The 23,765-nt window shown below is 38.6% G+C and overlaps 1 protein-coding gene across 2 annotated transcripts in view; it reads right to left on the bottom strand.

Moving 5' to 3' along the window:
- The window catches only part of AGFG1 (ArfGAP with FG repeats 1), a 75,867-nt gene that overhangs the window by 47,924 nt on the left and 4,178 nt on the right, over positions 1–23,765 (bottom strand). The window lies entirely within an intron of this gene.

Consider the following 23,765-nt stretch of genomic DNA (forward strand, 5'->3'; position numbering starts at 1 on the left):
ACCTGGGGTCTTTTCAGTCTTGGCATAATCATAAACTTCACCATTAGCAAAGTCATGTAACCTGTGTAAGTCTCTGTTCCCTTACTCACAAAACAAAGGAACGAACCAATAGCAATTTTACAGGCCCGTTAGCAAGTCTAAAAAACCAAAAAGAACAAGCAAAAATACTAGAATCATAAACAATTTACCGTAAAACTGTAACAATAAACACAAACGTAAGGCAAACACACTATTAGCTTTATAGTTGTCTCCTATGCATTTTTTGTCTGATAGCTAAAAAATGAGAATCTGAGAAATTTAACTTCCAGAAAAACCAAAAGAGAAATGAAATGAAACAGCACAAAAAGAACTATAAACAGAAAAACTGACAGACTTCATCAAAATAAAAAACTATTCTTCAAAAAACTTAAAAAACACAAAAATCAAGATAACAACTGATAAAAAGTATTTGCAAAATGTCTAAGAACTTGAAACTGGAATATATAAAGAACTCCCATAACTCAATTATAAAAGATAACCCAACGCTTGTTTCGGTTTTTGTTTGTTTTTGAGAAAAGATCTGTCTCTATAGCACAGAATGGAGTGCAGTGGCGCAATCTCAGCTTATTGCAACCTCCGCCTCCCAGGCTCAAGCTATCCTCCCACCTCAGCCTCCTGAGTAAGCTGGGACTACAGGAGTGCAGCACCACAGGTGGCTAATTTTTTGTATTTTTTGAAGAGACAGTGTTTCACCATGTTGCCCAGGCTGCTCTCGAACTCATGAGCTCAAGCAATCCACCCGCCTCAGCCTCCCAAAGTGCTGGGTTTACAGGAGTGAGCCACCATGCCCAGCCAACACTTGTTTAAAGAGGGGGCAAAAGGTCTGAACAAACACTTCACCAAAGATATTAGCAGCCCACTATCATCAGTCATGTATAAAATGCAAATTAAAATGACACTGAGGCCGGGTGCGGTGGCTCATACCTGTAATCCCAGAACTTTGGGAGGCCGAGGCGAGCGGATCACCTGAGGTCACAAGTTCGGGATTAGTCTGGCCAAAATGACAAAACCCCATCTCTACTAAAAATACAAAAAAATTAGCCAGGCCACTAAGTAGTGGCACATGCCTGTAATCCCAGCTACTAGGGAGGCTGAGTCAGGAGAATCACTTGAACCCAGGATGGGGAGGTTGCAGTGAGTGGAGATCACGTCACTGCACTCTGGCCTGGGCGACAAGAGCAAAACTCCATCTTTTAAAAAAAAAAAAAAAAAAAGACACTGAGACTCCACAAGATAGACATGCATAGATACTACTAGAAAAGCTGAAAACAAAGTGTGACCACACCATGTGTTGGTAACAATGTGGAACAACCGGAACTCTTTAGAATGTAAAATGGTATAAGCACTTTGGAAAACATTTGGCAGCTTCTCAAGAGTTAAACACAGACCTGGCATATGACGTAGCCATTCTACTTTTAGGCATTTATTCAAGAAAAATAAAAGCACTTTTCCACACTCAAACTGTACATAAATATTTATAGCAGCTTTACCCAAACTGGAAATAATCCAATTGTCCATAAACAAGTGAATAAACAAACAAATGGGAGAATAGCCAAAGAAGAATATTATTCAGCAATTAAAAGGAGAAAACCATTAATATGAGAAACACGAAAAAACCTCAAGATTATGCTGAAAGAAACCTGTGCACCATCCCCACCAAAATGTATATACTGCATATTTCCATTCACTTAAATTTTCAATGTAAACCAGTCTACAGCGAAGAAAAGCAGACCAGTGGATTCATTGCAAAGGGTTGCACAATAAAAATATATACTATCTTGTTATTGTGGTAGTGGTTTCACAGTATATACAAATGTCAAAACTCATCAAATTGTACACTTTAAGTATGTACATGTTATCAATTTAAATATCCAAAAGTTATCAATTATTCCTCAGCAAAATTATCAAGAACAAGTCAACAAGTTTCCAAAATTATATTATTTTAAAGAATAAGCAATTATGACACTAAGAAAAGAACATGGTATCTGGTTTCAAAAACGCTGACAAATATTTAAGAAATCAGGGAAGGAAAAGCATACTTCTCAATCTTACCTGCTCACTGAACTGGGTACGGAATCAATAAGAGAAAGGATAGGAAAAAGGGCTTGCCCTTCTCCTCTCCTATCATGTCCCCAAGTGTGTTTCAAAATATTTCTTGTAGGCCAGGCGTGGTGGCTCACGCCTGTAATCCCAGCACTATGGGAGGCCAAGGCGGGCGGATCATGAGGTCAGGAGATCGAGACCATCCTGGCCAACATGGTGAAACCCCATCTCCACTAAAAATTAAAAAAAAAAAAAAAAAATTAGCTGGGCATGGTGGCACGTGCCTATAATCCCAGAGGCTGAAGCAGGAGAATTGCTTGAACCCGGGAGTCAGAGGTTGCAGTGAGCCGAGATCGCACCACTGCATTCCAGACTGGCAACAGAGCGAGACTCCGTGTCTGTCTGTCTATACAAATATTTCTTGTGGTTCCTTCCTATTCCAGGCTCAGTACAGATAGTATAAAGTCATTTAGGAAGTGACAGTTGACAAGAGTGAGGACTACAGTAAGGCACAATCCATTATGAAAACATTTCACTGGCAACGCCTCAGAAGTACAGACACCCAGGAACAGCAGTGCAACTTACTGCCAGAAATACTACAAACCTTTAAGAGACCCAGCTTGTCCAATAATATTTAGCCAGTTAAAAGAACTACATGGGACTCTCCTCAGGCAGAAACCTAACTAATGATTCTCCTAAAATGTAATTCTTTAAGATTTTTAAAGATTTATCAGTTACATTCATAAAGAGAGGCCCGTTTCTCATTCTTCTATTTTAAAACTTCCCAAATGAGAAAACAAGAGACAGGGTAGTTATTTACCCAAAGCCATGAAACTATTGACTGTACTTGATGGACACTTTATTCTCTACATTGCAAAGCCTCTGCCATATACAACTTTTTAAAATTAAAATCAATAAATGAATAAATAATAAGCATACAAATAAATAAAATGAAGCAGATGGGCTAAGGGCAGACAGATCATACAGCTGCCATCTTGGCACTCATAATGGTAATGCAAAGCAAAGATGGAGTGCTTGATGATAAAATATTTGACATAAGCAGCCTGTAGGATTCCCTCAAAATTGTATATACTAACTGCTGTGGTTCTGTTCCTGCTCTCTGAAAGGTCACATTGCTGGAGAAAAAGTCATTAAAAATAGCTGCTTGAGTCCCCTATAAATTCAAACCGTCTCACTGTCAAAGTCCCTCAAAGTTATTAATCAGCTCTAATTTTCCATTATATTGCCCCGTAGCAGCTATTTCCTATATGTATAGATCAAAATCCTAACCATTCTTGACGCTCTTGGCAGTTGAATTCTTACTTAAATGAAGTAACTCTCAATATACGATTCCCAATTCCATAAATCAGCAAGCAGCATCAGTGTCAACTAAGAACTTGTTGGAAATGCAAATTTTCAGGAGCCACCCAAGACATGTGAAATCAGTCCCTCTAGGTAGAACCCAGCAATCTGTTTTATCAAGTCCTCCAGGTTATTCTGAAGTGGGTGAAAGTTTGAAAACCAATGCTTTAGTAACATCTAGGCCAGCAGATGGAAACTTACTTTCTACCTGTAATTTTATTCATCTTTCCTTGCTTCTGTATCAGCACATCAGAGACAGAGGGAAACAGAGATTCAAACTATACATAGCTTTCAGCATTTCCCAAATACAGCCAGTAAACCTATTATGGGGCAACATTCATTTAACACAGACAGCGTTTCAGTGACACATCCGAGAAAGCATCAATCTCTAACTCCTTATGACCTACTCATAGTTTAGTCCCTGAAAGGTTGCCTTCTGCTCCCAACATTCTACTAACATTGCTATTTCAGGCATCTAGACTTGCCGATAAAGTCTCTTTTCTGCTTGTTTTGGTTTTTTAGTAAAATAAACACCATCAATTGAAAAAAGGGGGTTCAAGGTTGGGAAAAATGGGAGAGAATGAATTGACTAGGAAGCACTGAAGACTTGTGGCCATCAATATCTAAAGTGAAAGTAGTCAGAAGGCTGTGTTTTTCTCCAGCTTTATCTGGTTATTTAGGTAAAAGTAGGTAGAATATTGGGTTAATCGAGCAGAATAGGACTGAGGGTGGAAAAAGGTGATTATATTAACAGACCATGGAATCTAAGCTAAGAAAAATAAAGACATCATGAGGAAGATGGATAACAAAGGGATTTAGTGAAATGAAGGAATAGAGGTGCTGATGACTGTCCCAAAATTGCTGTGGCTCCAGTATCAGAAGGAGTAAGCCGGAAAGAGAGAATCAGTGGTGGTCAGAGAACTGGATGCTTTAAACTGAAATCTGGAAGGTGATACAGTTAACAATCAATAAAAGGTCTAAAGTAGTATGGAGGATCACTGGAGGTCAAGGAATTCAGGAGGCCATGTAGATATCTATGTGGATACTGGAACTGCCAAAATGATTAACACTAGCGGGAATAAAAGCAGTATTTAAAATGAATGAGGGGGCTGGGTACGATGGCTCACGCCTGTAATCCCAGCACTTTGGGAGGCCAAAACGGATGGACTGCTTGAGCCCAGGAGTTCAAGACCAGCCTGAGCAACATGGCAAAACTCAGTCTCTACAAAAAATACAAAACTTCGCTGAGCATGGTGGTGTACCTGTAGTCCCAGCTACTAGGGAGGCTGAGGTGAGAGAATCACCTGAGCCTGGCAAGTAGAGGTTGCAGTCACCCTTGATCATACCACTCTACTCCATTCTGGGTGTCAGAGTGAGATCCTGTCTCTAAATAAATAAATAAATACTGAATAAGGAAGACTGACTGGTATGATTGCAACAAGAAGATGCAGCAAGTGATAAAATCTATTGACATGAAAAGTGGGGGTGAGGGGCTAAAAACAGCACTGAGGAGCAAGAATGACACCTAAAACAAGGAATTATATGGAACAACGGAATTAGTTTTGATGGTCTCTTTTTGGGGAGGTGAATAATCAATTCTAATTATAGAATAATGTGGTGGTTATGGTAGTTAATGAGCTTGGACAAGGGAATCAAGACTGCATGAGTTTGAATTCCAATTCTGTTTGCTACTATTTGACTTGAGCAAAGTAACTGTTCTCTATTTGTAAAATGCAAATAATAATAGAGCCTATTTCACAGGGAGGTGTAGAGAGTTAAATAAATTAATATATGTTTTGTACCGAGAACAGGTATATAAACTTTAAATAGCATTAGTTTGGCCAGGCACAGTGGCTCACACCTATAATCCCAGCGCTTTGGGGGGTCAGTAGGTAAAGACCAGCCTGGCCAAAATGGTGAAACCCCGTCTCTACTAAGAACATACAAAAAAAATTAGCCGGGTGTGGTGGCATGCACCTGTAATTCCAGCTACTCAGGAGGCTGAGGCAGAAGAACTGCTTGAACCTGGGAGATGGAAGCTGCAGTGAGCTGAGATCGCGCCACTGTACTCCAGCCTGGGTGACAGAGCAAGACTGCCTCAAAAAAAAAAAATCATATTAGTTATATTACTTTTGGGTCTAGCCTCTTTAAGTGTTTTGCAGTGATGGACTATGGAGTGATGAGATAAGCAACGACTGGGAAGGGTGGTCTTACCAGGAAAATACAGGAAATTGTAGATCTCCCTTCATTCCTGCCGCAGACACAATCAAAGCGGTCTTGACAGAGCAATCTCCCTCCTCTGAACTTCTAGCATTTTGTAGCTCTCACAGGAAATTCATTCCAAACTGCCTAGTAGTAGAATCATGGAGCATGTGTCTCATTTACTTTTGGATTTCCCATAATGCTTCAAACAATAGGCTGGGCCATATTAAGTGTTCAATAAACTGGTAATACTCAAAGCCAGATCTTATGGAAGAACTAAAAATAAAATCACACCAGACAACAGAATAAATTCATAAAATTGTTAATTTTTTCCCTTAATAGTCCTAATCCACTCTATAATTGGAGTCATAATAGCCACTGACAGAATCTAAAATATTAAAGCATATTTTATCAGTCAGTTACCATAGAAACAGACGGCACGGTCAATTTGGATAATCTGAAGGAAGCTTAATAAGGAGACTATTACGAAGCATAGGTGGGTTGTAAGGAATCACAAGTGAGAGTGTTATATCCCAGGGTTAATAACAGCAGGGCCTACCACTACCCGTTGGCATAAAGCAGGGGAGGAAAGAAAAATGTCAGCTGCCTGACAGGAACTATCAGCCCTGATAGGAACTGCAAACTTTAATGGAAGGATGCAGCCAGGCTGCAGAAATCCCACAGGAAGAAGTCAGGAAAATAAAATGTTCCCCACCAGCTGAAACCAACTAGAAACCAGTGACAAGAAGCCGATTTGTATATCCAGACAGACCAGCTGCTTGGAGCCAGAGCAAGGAAAAGACCAGAGTGAGAAGTGCAGATAGCAGGTATCCAGCACAGCAGCCAAATCATGATAATAAATATACACAGGGCTAGCAATTTAACAAACTCAGTTATGAATACCAGAAATAGGAAACCTTCATACTCATTCCCAATTACTCACATATAAAAGGAGAGGTAAGAAACAGTGTTACATCAGTAATCCTTGAGGGGGACAGCAAATTGGAGTGGAAACTTGTTGAAATGGATATTCACCTTTATTTGGAGAAAACCTTATTTTCACAAAAAAGATAAAAAGAATAAACCACATGGCATGACCTTGTAACCTCCATATAGAAAGATATAAGAATAAGGAAAGGACAGAGGATCTGAAATTTAAAGAATCTTTTTTTCACTCAGCCAATCTACATACATCCAACAAGATTTCATACTTTCTTTTCTGTCCTTTCTCTACTTAGTAGAGATGGAGCAATCCTCTAAGTAATCCTGCCTCCTTCTGGATATAAGATATAATCACAGCACTTAATAATACCACCCATAAAACGCAGGAACAAATAACAGAATAGTTTAACAACTGAAAATTTGATGAACAAGTAATCAATATCCACTTTTTGGAATGGGGCAGAAAAACTGAACAAAAATAAATATTAACAAACAGAAAATACCATTAGAAGCTCTCTAGACAGGTACCATGGACCTATACAAAATTCTATCACCAACATATTATTTTGCCCTAAAAGGAAGAAACGAGGGAGAAAAAGTCCATACTCAGAGAAATCATCTCAAATATATGCCATGACTCAAGTAAAATACTGAAAAAACAAGTACATTATTAATGTTAAGTATATTGTTAACATTTCCTACACTGATCCAGCCTACATTACTTTGACTATATTTCTAGACCACCAGCTGATTTGTATTTCTCAGTGACATATCTCTAAACAATACATAAACTGAATGATGCCTGCACAAACAAAAACACTATCCGCATGTGCTTTATGCAAGAGAAACTGATGGTTTTGCATTTACATATACCTTTTTTAGGAACTTTATGGTATATCCTATCTTAACATTTGGTTTTATAAAATGTGCTGGCAAGAATTAGAACTTATGCAACTGAGTAACTAACTAAAAATAGGCGCACACAAGCTGTATGTGAGATCTCTGAGACAAAGTGCCTTTGTAAACCAGCCACATAAATTGACAGGTAAGGAAGTATTGGACTTACGAGGTATCAAATCCAACTTGTTTATTTTGTCCTAGGGTTTCTTTAAAAATAATTTATTTAAGCACAAACTACCTTATAACAGCTTCCTTAACGTAAAATTCAAATTCTTCATCACAGCCTCTTAGGCTCAACAGAATGTGACCCCTGATTAGCCCTCCAAACTAATTTTAAACTCTTTCCAGCCCACTGGCTTCCTCAGAAAGTCTTCCCTAACCACCCAATCCAAAGGGACAATAATCCCTGTACCAAATCACAGATACACACTCTCACATTATTTTCACAACCTTTATCTCATAATTTTGAAATGCAAATTTCATAAGGCAGGAATCTCCTCTCTGATTCAACACTATTTGTATGCTCGGTACCTGACACACAGTAAGCACTTAATACCTGGTGTATGAGTGAAAGCAACTTCCTTAACAGCCCTCAAACATATGCACAATAGAAATTATCTTTTTTCTTTTGTTCCATCTAAAATATACACACTGACCTAGAATATTTAGTTCCCCAACTTATTTACGTAGAAATAATAAAATCACTGATACAAATTCTCACGTCATATATAGCTAGGTATCAGCAAACTGGGCTAAATCTGGGGCCTATTTGTATAGACAAAAATCTTCTTAGAACACAGTCACAACCACTTGCTTACCTTTTGTCTATGACTACTTACAGCTACAACATCAGCATTAATTGCAACAAAGATCTTATGGCATCCATAATGCCTAAAATATTTACTATCTGACTCTTCATAGAAAAAGTTTGGCAACCCCGAACATACCTGTAACCATGGACTATGCTACCATCCCAGCATCCAAGACTAGTAACAATTTAAATAGGATAATAAAAACCTGTTTCAGAGACAGGTATTAGAATGTGCACAGGGAATAACATAGAGCGGTGGGCAAAAATTTTTCCCTGGAGGAAGAATTTCCCAACAGCAAGGACTATCTAAGAGCCAATTTATTATACATACTGATTCACTTGATAATACAGGAGAAAAAGTACCAGAATAAGTTTTGGTGAAAGATTAATAGGTATTTAACACTTGTTTTCTAAATAACTACTAAGTACAAAGAAACAGAAATGATAAAACATTTGGAAAGGGATTAGGAAATCTCACAAAGGAAAGAAAGAAGCAAATATTTAGAATACTAGAGAGAAATAAAATGCAATGGATAGTAAGAAAACTTACTTGCAAGTATCTGCATTGTGAAGGAGAGCAACAACTCTAATTCAGACATCTACTGTAAGGACTTAGTAAAGGGCAGCACACACAACTCACAAACCCATACCTTATCTCACTTCACACACAACTCACATACCCATACCTTATTTCACTTAAGGTCTCTAACATCAGAACTGTGTTCCAGATAGGATGAAAAGAATCAAAACCCAGCTATACTAGCTTAGAGAAAAACAGACTTGCAGACAGCATACACCAAAGCACTCCACAAAAATAAAACAAATACTTCATGGGAACCAGAAATGCAAACAGGAAACCATCTGGGACCTGGGCAGTCTGAGTGCCTATCTCCTAAGCCCCCTCTCAACCGACCCCTCCACCAAGACACAGTTTATCATTTTGCTTCTCATATTATGTCTTGTCCCCACTCTTGCTTCTCTAAGTACAACTTTTTGTTTGTTTACTTGTTAGCCTGTACAGAGACCACTACATACAACTTTTCAGTTCAGATGACTAATTGTTTGAATACAGCCTCTGTGAAGGAAGAAACAGGACCTGATAAGTCACTAGCCTCAGGGTTAGGTGTCCATCCCTGGTACAATCAGGGGTGTGGATGTGTGTGTGTGGATGTGTGGTGCTGTGTTTCGTGGTTTTCTCAGGGCAATAAGCCTTTTCTTCTTTCAGTAAGGAAATGAGTATGGTAAGCACCCCTCCCTATCCCCTCAACACACAGGTTATTTATGAATATGCTTTGTAAATTACAAAGAGATTTATAAATTTAAGACTTATAATTAGTCAAGTCATAGCAGTTTCAAGGAAAATTATCATCTGCCCAACTCTCTCAAACTAAGATAACGTAAGTAAATTACCCTGTATGGTATGGTGCCTGGCACAGAACAATGGCTCTGCCTTTTAATTTTATTTACTCTGCCTTCCACGAGTTTCCTTGTTTTATCTAGCTAAATGTATCAGTTTTTACTTTGTGACTTCTTCCATTGCTTTTAGTCTATAAAGTCCTTCTGCATTCAAATGCTAAATATGTAGTTGGCTATTTGGTTGTATTTTCTATAGTAATCACTCTTAGTGTTTTACTATTACCCACGCCCCCGCCATGTCCTTAAACATTACAATTTGGTGGTTTTTTTTAATTACAAAATAATTTATTTTACAGAAAAGTTGATAATAGAAACACATCCCACATACCCTTTACCAAGTCTCCAATGGTAACGTTTGCTTTATCCTTCTGAGAAAAAGAATTTTTGTAACCATTTAAATTGGTGACATAACAAGCCTTTTACCCCTAAATGTGTATTTTCTAAAAATAAGTACATTCTTTTACATAACCACAGCACAACGATCAAAGCCAAGACATTAATATTTTATATTATCTGATCTACAGATTAGTCAGTAATCTTAATAATGGCCTTTATAGTAAAAAGAAAAGGTTTTCCTTGTCCAGAATCCATTAACTGTCTTGTCTCTTTTAACCTGGAACATTCTTTACTCTTTCTGTCTTTCACGACTATGACCTCTTTGAAGAGTACAGGCCAGCTGTTTGGTGGTATGTCCCTTACTTTGGGCTTCCTCATGATTAAATTAATGTTATGTATTTTGGGGAAGATACTACATAAGTGACATGTCCTTCCCAGTGCATCATTATCAAGAAAGACACACAACATCAATTTGTCCCAGTACTGGTGTATACTTGGATTATTTGGTTAAAATGTATCTTTATCCATTTTAAAGTCACTGTTTGTCCCCCTTGGGATTAATAAACATTTTGCAGGTAGACCTTTTGAGACTATTTTCTACATGTTTATGGCTTCGTTTATGACTTAAATTTTAATGCTAAAATTTTTCTGAAATTTTGGTGTATCATGTCAGGTAACATTCTAGTTAATTTTCCATTTATTGAATAACCAACTTCCACAACGAATGCTGAAATTCATTTGTTTTACAAGATCATTCACATTTATAATATAAGAAGGTTAAGTATATCTCAGTATCTAATATACAGATCTGTGCCTATCCTAACACTAGTTTCAGGTTGCTGTAATTATTGCAAGTTTACATCACAAATTACTGTGTACATAAAAGACAGAGATAAACTTAGTATTTAATAGGACAAATCCTATTTACTGTTTGTTTTACATTTACATTGTCTATTTACTGTTTTACAAACAGTAAATAATTATTACCAACTAATTTTACTTTTTTGTTCTTTTGGATGAGCTTTAGAATTATTTCCTAAAAAGAAAAAAAATCCCAACAACGTTTCCATTCCAATTGTTCTAAACTTATTTGGTGACGCCTCTTAAAGCAAAGCATTCTCACTCCCAAAGATACTATGAATCTGATAAGCAAGGCTGCAGAGGAAAAATTAACCAAAGGTGTGTTCTTGCCTTCCTCCCTCACATATAGACGTACACACAGAATAAGCTTTACATATTTTTACATTTTCCAGAATACACCTGGAGCAAACAAGGAGTTTAGCAAAGGAGTAGCAGAAGAGGGCCAGCCTGTTTGGTCATATAACCTTCAGAAATGATTAAGAACATAACTTTGTATTTTATTTTGTCCTGATATGAAGAATTTTTTGTGGATTATCTATGGTTTAAGGATATCATCAATACTAGCCACCTCTTAACACAAATATACTCATCTATTATTTAGTTCAATTTAGGACTCAATGATAGTGACCTATTTGTACTGACACTCTATTGTCTTGTTGTCCTCGTGCCTGGAGGCATGCATTTGTGAGGCAGCTGACCCAGGTTTGGAATGTAGTCATTGGCCAAGGAACAGAAAGAAGCTAGCCCAAATTCAAAGCAAGCCTCTGAAGTAAACCGCATTTGTACCATACTCTATGTAAATAAAACAAGAGGTGGGGAAGAAACAGTTTTCTTTCAACATTTCTGAATATACCGGTGGCTCACAGGTTTAAAAAAAAAAAAAAGGAACATTCAGGCAAAGCTCTTCTACGTAAAAACAAGATTTGCAGAAGTTTTAAATTGGTTTCAAAAACAGATTATCTAAAGAGAGGAAAATCTGGGCATCAGTAAGAATAACTGAATTTGAGTGAAACATATCAAATAAATAAATTCATAGTAATTAAAAAACACCTAATTGGTAGATGTTGGAAATGTTATGAAACTATTTTAAAGAGTTCGATATTGAAGACCACAAATGGTGGTGCACCATATCTACTGATATTTATAAACAGTTGTAATGTTCTTAAAGAAGAATAAGACTATTGCATCTTAATGTAAGTAACCTATTTATAAAAACGGCTATTTTTTCCCAAAACAAAAAAATTAGTGAAAAGGTACTGTTTTTATTTTATTTTTTTGAGATGGAGTCTCGCTGGAGTCCTGGGTTCACGCCATTCTCCTGCCTTGGCCTCTGAAGTAGCTGGGACTACAGGGCGTGCCACACCCGGCTAATTTGTTTGTATTTTTAGTAGAGACGGGGTTTCACCGTGCTAGCCAGGATGGTCTGGATCTCCTGACCTTGTGGATCCACTCGCCTCGGCCTCCCAAAGTGCTGGGATTACCGTTGTAATTTTTGTAAACTTCATTAATGCCTTGTTAGGTAGCAGCTGATTTCTCATCTGCTTCTGCATTTTTATGTTATGTAGCTTCTGGAAAAACTGTATACCCATGAAAACAGAAGTAAAAAAACAGCAAACTGAGTCTCAGTTCTATTAAACTTATTTCTTTTTTTTTTTTTAACTGTAAAGAACCTCTGAAAAGGTCTCAAGGATCCCCTACAAGTCCCAAACTGTACTTGGAAAACTACTGAGTTAGAATATCACCATTTTACAATTCCTAATTAATGGATGTAGGCACTGAGCATTAGCTGCTAACATGGCCAAAAATTGAAACTTTTAAAGTGGTTCTTGATAAAAGAACACACCACACAACCTATGAAATAGTGGATCTTTCCCGTTCCTGAAATTAAGCCTGAATCTTAAGAAACTGCTACCAACCAACCACCGGTTTACAGGTAACTGGGAGAACAGAGGAACGCTAACACTATGTGGATGGCATTAGCAAAATCCAGTAGGTGGAGTAAGTGACTTGGTTAGCAGGAGGGCAGAGAATAAGAATGAGTGACTGGAGAGGAAACTTAGAGGATGAAAAAAGACTTAAAGGGCAAGCAGTGTAGATTCCTTCCAGTAGCGACAAAAAGGCTCATGTTAAAACCCCAACTCTCCAGCAGGTAACAACTATCAACTCTGGACAAAGTTTATAAAGACACTAAAGGGCAACCACAAACAAGCTGAAGAGGAAAGAAACAGCACTAGGTATGTGCTTATGTGCTTTTTTTTTTTTTTTTTTTAAGGATCATCACTTGAAAGCAGTCATGCAGGGCTGCTAAAACTCAAACAGAAATACACAGGTCTTAAAGCTTAAAGTACAAGACGACAAGAGTTTCACCACAGCCACAGCAACTGGAAAGTGAGGGGTAAATCCCAGAAGAGAGATGGCTAGAAAGAAAATAGGTACCACAAAACTTGTGTATCAACTCTTCCCAAGTCTCTGGCTCACTCCTAACCTATGTGTGCATGGGGCTGACTTCAAACAGTTCAAATAAAGAACTGAGCAGAGATTTCAGCTGACACTCACCATGGGAGAAGCAGAATTTGCTGAAGTAAAAAACAAAACAATTTAACAAAACCAATAGTTTTTGAAGGAACAAAACAGAATCCAGAGGCACTACATATACAATGAAACAGGAAATTACGACCCATAATCAAAAGAAAAATCAATCAGCAACAGATTCTGCAATGATAAAGATTTTAGAATAAGCAGGCAATGACTTAAAATAGCTAGTACACTTATACTCAAAAACATATTACAGGCTGGAGGCAGTGGCTCACGCCTGTAATCCCAGCACTTTGGAAGGCCAAGGCGGGTGGATCATGAGGTCAGTTCAAGACCAGCCTGGCCAAGATGGTGAAACTGAAACTCTGTCTCCACTAAAAATACAAAAATTAGCTGGGCATGGTGGTGGGCGCCTGTAACCCCAGCTACTCAGGAGGCTGAGGCAGAGAATCACTTGAACCTGGGAGGCAGAGGTTGCACTGAGCCAAGATTGTGCCACTGCACTCCAGCCTGGATGACAGAATAAGACTCCGTCTCAAAAAAAATAAATAAATAAAAGATCATATTAAAAGAGAAAACATCTTTACAATAATTAAAAATGAACAAAATCTGTGCAGAGAAATGGAAACTCTAGAAATAACAGAAAAAAATGTAAATACTAGAGATGGAAAATACAGTATCTAAAGTTAAAAATCAGAGCTTAAAGATAACAGAAGAGTGAGTTGAGGATAAGACAGAAATTGTCCAATCTGTAAAGTAAAAAGATGGAGGGAAAAAAATTAAGAGAGCCTCTGGAAACTGCAGAACAGTATGAAAATGCCTAACATCCATGGAATTGGAATCTCAGAAGGAGAGCTGAGAGAGAATGAGGCAGAAAAAATATTTGGTGGGAAAATGTTGAAATTTTTCCAATTTGGTAAATGAAAAATGTATAGATTCAAGATCATCAACCACAAGTAGGATAAATACATACATACACACAAAGCATATCCAGGTGCATCACAGTCACATTCTGAAAACAAAAATAAAGTGTTTCACAACAACCCATCACTACAAAGAAAAAACAATATAAGTATGAGATAAAGTAAATTTCAAAAAAGAGTATTATCAAACATAAAAAAAGACATTACATAACAATGGCGTAATCAAGACGACATAATAATTATATACCAGCACCAATTATAAAGTTTCAAAATACATGTAGCAAAAAATTATAGAAAAAAATATGTAAATCCACACCAGCTGTCTAATTGTTCTATCTGCAGTTACTTAACTAGACCAAAACCAGTAAGGTGGATCCACATCATCTAAACACCACCATCAATCACAGAGCTATAATTGTCATTTATAGAACACTACACCCAACAACTTCAGAAAACACACTCCTTTCAAGTACACATTGTACACCCACCAAGACAGAACACGTGCTGGACCATAAAAGAGGTCTCAATAAAAAGGAAAGCAGTGAAAATATATTAAAAATGTTCACTGATGCTATAGAATTAACTCAACAATCAATTACAGTAAAGGACCTAGGAAAATCCCAAATATGCAAAAATTAAACCACTACCAAATAAATCAATGGGTCAAAGAAGGCCCACAAGGGCAATCAGAAAACATTTTGAACCAAATGATAAAATACATCAACATTTGTATAACACAGTTAAAGTAGAGCTTAGAGGGAAAATGATCACATTAAAAAGTTAATAGTTGGCAATATGAGTTTGAAGTGTGCATGTCCGCTTAAACACAGATTTTTTTCAACAAAAGTTACACCGAGTTGGCTGGGCACAGTGGCTCAAGCCTATAACCCCAGCACTTTGGAAGGCCAAGGTGGGCAGATCTTTTGGGCCCAGAAGTTAGAGACCAGCCTGGGTAACACAGTGAAGCTCTGTCTCTACTAAAAATACAAAAATGAGCCAGGCATGGTGGCGTATGCCTGTGGTCACAGGTGCTTGGTAGGCTGAGGTGGGAGAATCACCTGAGCCCAGGAAGTCAAGGCTGCAGTAAGCCGTGATTTAGCCACTGCATTTCAGCCTGGGAGTGAGGGAACTTGTGACCCTGTCTCAAAAAACAAAAAATAAAAAATTTACACCAAGTGTCCCTGCCTCTTTGGCCTCCCCTCCACCTCTCCTGCCTCTGTTACCTCCAAGACAGCAAGACCAGTCCCTCGTCCTCTTCCTCCTCCTCAGCCTACTGAACACAAAGATGAGAATGAAGACCTTTATGACAATCTACTTCCACTTAATAAGTAGTAAATAAATTTTCTCTTCTTTATTAATGTCTTAATAACATTATCTTTCCTCTAACTTTGTATTCAAAGAGCAAGCTGTAGAATCAATGACCTCAGGTCCCACCTTTAGTAAGCTAAAAATGAGGAAATAACCCACAGTAAACAGAAGGAAATAATAAAAGAGCAAAATAATTATAGATCCCATATACATTAACAGAGCAAGACTATTATGAATAACTTTATGTCAATAAATATGACAACTTAGATGAAATGGGCAAATTCCCTTAAAAGTACAATTTATCAAAACCAGTATGACAAAAAGATAATCCGCACTGTGGTCATTTTCACTCTCTACCGCAGTGACACCCAGATCCCGATGTGCCTTTCCAGCTTCCCAAAGAGCCCAGCATCTCAATTTGGGCAACTGGTCAAAGGTGACTGAGTCATCAACTCCCAGATTCCACCATTTGGTGCCCAAAGCTGCCAACAGTGGAGGGAGAAATGAGGAAGGGAGGGACAGAAAACCCAGCTTGGTCTCCATGTCTCACAATGGTAGCTCAATCAGGTAGACCATATAAAAACAAGCAACAGGCCAAATTTCGCCCACAGGCTTTAGTCAGTCAACCCCTGACCCAGAATATCTAATGCAATCTTTAAAACAGAAAACTGAAGGATTTGTACTACCTGACTTCAAGACTTACTAGAAAGGCAGAGTAACCAAAAGACAGTGTTGTAAGGCATAAGGGTTAACAAATAAATAAATGACACTAAATAGAGAACATATAACCCATAATTACGCGGTCTTTTTTTTTTTTTTTTTTTGAGAAACATCATCTCATTCTGATGTCCAGGCTGGAGTGCAGTGGTGCAATCACAGCTCACTGCAGCCTAAAACCTCCCCAAGCTCAGGTGATCCTCCCACCTCGGCCTCCCAACTAACTGGGAATACAGATGCACACCACCATGCCAGGCTAATTTTTGTATTTTTTGTAGAGGCAGGGTCTCACCATGTTGCCCAGGTTGGTCTTGAACTCCTGGGCTCAAGCCATCTGCCCAACTCTGCCACCCATAGTGCCAGGATTACAGTCGTGAACCACCATGCCCAGCCTGGTCATTTCATTTTTGACAAAGACTCCAAAGCAACACTGAGAAAAGAAAAGTGTTTTCAACAATAGAGCTAGAAGTGTATATATTCAGGTAAAAATACAAACCTCAATCCCTATCACACCATCCACTAAAATTAATTTGAGATGGATCACAGATGTAAATGTAAAGCTTCTAAAATAAATAAGATTATCCTCATGATTTAAGAGGAAGCAGATTTTTTAACCAGGGAAGAGAAATCATTCTCTATAAAACAAAAAACTGATAAATTGTATTACATCAAAATGACAAAACTCCTACTTGCCGAAGATATCAATAAGAAAATAAATGAGGATCAGGCATGGTGGTTCATGCCTGTAATCCCAGCACACTGGGAGGCCGAGGCAGGTGGATCACCTGAGGTCAGGAGTTCCAGACCAGCCTGGCCTACATGGCAAAACCTCATCTCTACTAAAATACAAAAAATTGGCTGGGAGTGGTGGTGTGCACTTGTGGTTCCAGCTATTCGGGAGGCTGGGGCACAAGAACCAACTGAACCCGGGAGGCGGAAGTTGCAGTGAGCTGAGATTGCACCACTGTACTCCAGTCTAGGCCTGTAATCCTAGCACTTTGGGAGACCGAGACAGGTAGATCGCTTTAGTCAGGAGCTTGAGACGAACTTGGGCAACACAGTAAGATCCTGTCTCTACAAAAATAAACAGTATTAGCCAGGTATGGTGGCACGCACCTGTTGTCCCAGCTGCTCGAGGGCTAAAGTGGGAGGACTGCTTAAGCACAGGAGGTCAAGACTGCAGTGAGCTGTAATTGCACCACTGCACTCCAGCCTGGACAATAGAATAAGACCCTACCTCAAAAAAAAAAAAAAAGAAAGAAGGGTTATTTTTAAAATCACACTTTAACTTATTTCATATGAATGTGAATAAAAAAAACAAAACAAAACAGTGCCTCAGGAGTAGGCGCCGTCTCCACTAAAAAAAAAAAAAAAAAAAATGAGCCAGGCATGGACGCATATGCCTGTGGTCTCAGCTGCTCGGGGGGCTGAGGTGGGAGAATCACCTGAGTCCAGGAAGTCAAGGCTGCAGTAGGCTGTGATCCAGCCACTGCACTTCAGCCTGGGAGGCACAGAAGTTGAGAACCTGTCTCAAAAAATTCAGGGAAGGACTGAATAGGAAGAAGTGTCCAGTGACTGACTGTAATGATGCTTATGTGCTATATTTGTACAGGGCTTTGGGTTACCAAATTGGAAGCAATGATCAAAACTCATCCAAAAGTACACTTAAGATTCTTAAGCTCCACAGTATATAAATTATACCTAAAAAATTGAATGAATACTGAATTCTAATTAATGATAGATATACCAAGCTAGGCGCAATGGCTCACACCTATAATCCCAACACTTTAGGAGGCCAAGGTGGATGGATCACCTGAGGTCAGGAGTTCAAGACCATCCTGGTCAACATGGCAAAACCCCATCTCTACTAAAGATACAAAAACTAGCCCAGCGAAGTGGTGGGCATCTGTAGCACCAACTCCTCCGGAGGCTGAAGCAGGAGAATCTCTTGAACCCAGGAGGCAGAAGTTGCAGTGAGCCAAGATCACACCTCTCCAGCCTGAGCGACAAGAGCAGGATGCCGCCTCAAAAGAAAAATTAGGCCGGGCACGGTGGCTCATGCCTGTAATCCCAGCACTTTGGGAGGCTGAAGCAGGTGGATCACTTGAGGTCAGGAATTCAAGATCACCCTGGCCAATATGATGAAACCCCGTCTCTACTAAAAATACAAAAAATTAGTTGGGCATGGTGGCAAGCGCCTGTAATCCCAGCTTCTCAGGAGGCTACGGCAACAGAATCACGTGAACCTGGGAGGCGGTGGCTGCAATGAGCCAAGATCATGCCACTGCACTCCAGTCTGGGCAACAAGAGCGAAACTCTGTCTCAAAAAAAAAAATTTTTTTTTAATTTAATTTAAAAATAAAAAGATAGATAAACTGCAGTTTATAGAAGTGATGTGAACTAATGTTTTGAATTTACTTTGAAATATAAGATGGACTGAATGAGTACAGATATCTGCTGAGGCAAATACAGCACAATGTTTATTTTACCTGCATAATTTCTCAACTTTTATATGTATTTGGAATTTCTCACAATAACATTGGAGAAGGGGAGGAAAACAGGTAGATCTGGCCATTGTGCTATGGCTCTGAGCATTCTCTGCCCAAGTCCAGAGTCTTGCTGTAGCTATCTAGGAGAGCAGGTTCTGAGAGACAATGTAGCAGATAGCCAAACCAGGCTCCCTGCAGGCAGAGCAGCTCACCTGCCGTAAGACCTACCACACTATGCTGCCGTTAGATGGCACAAAGCAGGACAAGTTCTACCAAAAGGTAACTGCTCATAGCCACTCCATCCTTGAAAAGAACCTAGGATCACAGGCCAGTATGAGACTGTCCTTGGGGAAGTGGTGGGAAACATGGTCCAGTAGGAGACTGACCAAAAAATATCACCCAAATCAACAAGAAGTTAATGCAGGCATGGTCTTTGGCTACTACTACCCAAACCTTAAACATCATTACCAATTCCTCAAAAACCTATGAGGCTGGAGGGCCTGTTTATTTTCTTCTTACCAGCTCATAACATACCCCATAATCAGATGGCATACTCTGTTGCCAAAATGAACGTCAGTTGCTGTCCTGACAAACAAATAGGCTTCTTGTCCTGCAGTAAGAATCCAGTATCAATTTTAAGGAGACTGAGTAGTAGCTGACGTCAGAGCAATGGAAAAGGCACAGGAAAAGGACCACAACTCAGATGTGTACCAGGTAGCACTTGTGCTGCGTGAGTGTCCCACAAGGCACTGGAAGTCACCTGAGCTGCTATGTTTCCCAGGGACTTCAAGCTGGCAGGGGCCCCAGGTTACAGATTATCCGGCCCCAGAATAACTACCTGGCCTGAGGCCCCCACTGTCTTAACACAAACCTCAGGGTGAATCTATGCCACATACCATTAATACAGACCCGTTTCAGTCCAATCTTTGCAGATGTCACTGTGAACCATCTAGCCTCCAATCCTTTTTTTTTTTTTTTGAGACAGAGTCTCACTCTGTCACCCAGGCTGGAGTACAGTGGTGCCATCTTGGCTCATGCAACCTCTGCCTGCTGGGTTCAAGCGATTCTTGTGCCTCGGCCTCCAGAGTAGCTGGGATTACAGGCACACGCCACCACACCTAGCAAATTTTTGCATTTTTAGTAGAGACGGGGTTTTGTCATGTTGCCCAAGCTAGTCTCAAACTCCTGGCCTCAAGTGATCCGCCTGCCTCAGCCTCCCAAAGTGCTGGGATTACAAGCATGAGGCATGGTGCCCAGCCAAGCCTCCAATCCTTCATAAGCAGTACAAAGTTTTAAAGCCCATTTTAACCACTCAATGTGTGGATCTTACCTGGATCCTCATTCAAACAGACTATTAAGAAAAAAAAGAAAAGTAGGATACTTACAAGCAACAGAAAACTTAAACACTGACCAGATGACTAGATTATTATTAATTGTCATAGGGACAAAAATAGCACTGTTGCTATATATATTTTAAAGCCCTTGAAGTTTACAGATAACATGAGAGTTGAGTTTACAGATGAAATTTTATGTTTCGCATTTGCTTAAAAATAATAAAAAGACAGCAATTTGTTGATGGAAGTTTGTTATATTATCTACTTGTGTAAGTGCATGAATACCTCCACAAAAAAAAGTCTTTTAAAAAGAAACAAAAACGTTTAACGATTTATATTGTTTTAATTAGAGTCAAATAAGATTTTTTAGAAGATAACACACAATGGCAAGAAAAAAACAAGCTAACAGATTACAGAAAGCTAGAATGGTAAGGCAAACAAAGAAATAAACACTGTAACCCAGAATATGTAATGTAAAAAAAAATTAAACTCTCAGAGTAGTTACAAACTAACAACATAACATCTAGCTTCTTCTACAAAGCTCTGGGTTTTCTGTCATCATTCAAAAAGACCCACAGGTTATAATATGTTCAAAACAAAGACATGTCTACATTTTCTTTTTTTTTTTATCCCCGCCCCTACATTTTCTACATTTTTGTTAATTAGTGTATTTCTCTGAAAGCCAACAGTTAATTATCAAAGAATATACTCTAAATATTTTCAACTTTACTAAGTTACTACTGACTAGATTCAGCTAATATTTAGAAGAGCTATGGTGCCATACCCTTCTTTCAAAATGCTTAAGAGGCCAGACATGTGCATAAATAAGCAGACACTAAATAAATATCCCTTAAATAATACAATAGTGTGCTTTAATATTTTAATTGGATGGTTTTAAAACTCAAATATCCCTCTAGGAAGCTATTCCCTCAAGTAATTAATTTTGTAGTTTAAAATGTTTTCCAATGTATTATTAGGGAATGTTTTCATTTATTGATACCATCATACTGACTGAAATTCTGCAAAAATTTATCTCCACCCTAAATTCAATTCAAAGCACGCCATGTTCCTACGTGATACTTATTTTCTGCGTTTAGGAATCAACTGGAAAAGTATCTTTGCCCATAAAAGCACGATCTTGGGCAAGTGACTAAACCTGGGGAAAACAATTTTATTTTAATTTTAAAAAATAAAATAAAACCATGATCTTACATCTACATAATACATCAATTTTCAAAATGTTTTCCTATATACTACCTTCAAATCAAGCTCATGAAATAGGCAAAACAGATACTTCTCAGATTACAAAGGAAAATGAAGCTCAGGGAAGTGGTTTGCCCAAGGTGACAAGGTTCATAAATTGGTGGTAATCAAACTAAACCATGGATTTTTTTGAGTCCTAGCAAATTAGCCAGGCATGGTGTTACATGCCTGTAATCCCAGCTACTTGGGAGGCTGAGGCAGGAGAATCACTTGAACCCGGGAGGTGGAGGTTGCGGTGAGCCAAGATGGCACCACTACACTCCAGCCTAGGCAACAGAGTAAGACTCCATTCCCCCGGCCCCCCAAAGAAAGAAACTCACTTGGATATATATGCTTGTGCATTTTCACTGCTTTAGGTATAATTAAGAAATATGCAAGATTATGCCACAGAGATATCTATAATGTCTTGAGGGCAGTAAGACCAATACAGAAGAAACTAAGAGCAATAACGACAACAAAAAAATTTTTTTTTTTTGTAAATCTTTTAGTGCATGCTATTTTTTAAACAGTTTAAAATACTTATGGGGGTGTTAGTATCTGAGGGATAAAAACTCCTGAAAGACTGATAGGATTAGAAGAGAAAAGTCAAGCAAAAATAAAAGCCAGCATTGGTAAAATGGTAAGAAGATCAGAATACAGATAGCACATATGGGAAACGAAACAAAGATCACTGTAGTTAAAACATTTCTGCTAACAATAAGGTTAAGAAGCCAGGTCATAAAAAGATTTACATTGCAAGCTGAAAAATAAGAGTTCTATACATCTTCAATCAACAGATCTTCAATCTGCAGACCAAACTGGGTCATCACTGGCTTGTTTTTATATTGCCTTAATCTAAAGATGGTTTTCACACTAAAGAATTGCGTGTGTGTTGGCGGAGAGAAGTGGATTTCAAACAAGGTTATGCAACAGAGAATACAGGTGGCCCACAAAGCCAACAATATTTACTATCTGGCCATGAGAAACAGTTTGCCAACCCCAGATGTGAGCAACAGAATAATTGTAAATCCTGAATTATTGAGTATGTAACTTAACTCTGCCACTCTACAATGACAATATATTGTTACTAAAATAACTATCAATTTTCATTATTAAACTCAGCAGAAAATTGAAGTTAAAATGCTCCAAGAGTTTAAACACAAAACCCAAATATTAATGTAAATGACATGACAGTATGCTATGAAAACTGAAAAATTCCACTAAAGAAACCATCCAAATCAAGAATGAAAATGAAAATTGATAATTCTTCTTATAACTTCTACCACTTTAGATTCAGATTCAATAAATAAATACTATCTGAAAAGAAATATGCTGGGAATTTTCACAAGCTGGCCTAACTAAAAAAATCCTAGCATTTTTATACACAGGTATTATAGTTACTACTAACAGAAAGGAAGGCTCAGAAGCTTCTTGCCCAAGGTTCATAACCTGCATAGTCCAAATCTGAGCTTTCAGCACAAGACCACTGTACTTTTATTATGTCTCCTGCCCTAAAAGACTGCAAGGGGAGGGCAGGAATCATCTCAGTTTTTGTATCCGTAGGACCTAAGGGCAGTTCCTGGCACACAGCAGGCAATTTATTTTTTTATTTTTATTTTATTTTATTTTTTTAAGACGGAGTCTCACTCTGTCGCCCAGGCTGGAGTGCAGTGGCGCAATCTTGGCGCACTGCAAGCTCCGCCTCCCGGGTTCACGCCATTCTCCCACAGCAGGTAATTTATTAATAAATTTCCGCTTCAAAAATGAATCAATCATGAATGTTAATGGGAAAAGTGTACATTATTGCATGGGTTTTCAAAGCAATCATTTTGTTTTGTTTTTAATCTAGTAAAAGATAATCAAATACTGGCACACAACGCCTGATTTTACTCCTACACATATACCATGCCTGTGGAGCATCAATGCTTTTTTTTTTTTTTTTAGAGACAGTCTCGCTCTGTTGCCCAGGATGGGAGTGCAGTGGCACAATCTCACTGTAACCTCCACCTCCCAGGTTCAAGTGAGTCTCCCACCTCAGCCTCCCAAGTACCTGGGATTACAGGTGCACACCACCAAGCCTGGCTATTTTTTTTTTAAATACATATATATTTTTAGTAGAGACAGAGTCTTGCCATGTTAGCCAGGCTGGTCTTGAACTCCTGGCCTCAACTGATCCATTCGCCTCAGCCTCTCAAACTGCTGGGATTACAAGCGTGAGCCACCACACTTGGCCAGTAGTAATGTTTTTACTTTTAGTCTTCAAACATAATTAGGAAGGTTAACTTACTACTAGAAAACATAAACT

The sequence above is a fragment of the Mandrillus leucophaeus genome, unplaced genomic scaffold (genome assembly GCF_000951045.1).
Source record: "Mandrillus leucophaeus isolate KB7577 unplaced genomic scaffold, Mleu.le_1.0 Scaffold277, whole genome shotgun sequence".
NCBI lineage: Eukaryota > Metazoa > Chordata > Mammalia > Primates > Cercopithecidae > Mandrillus > Mandrillus leucophaeus.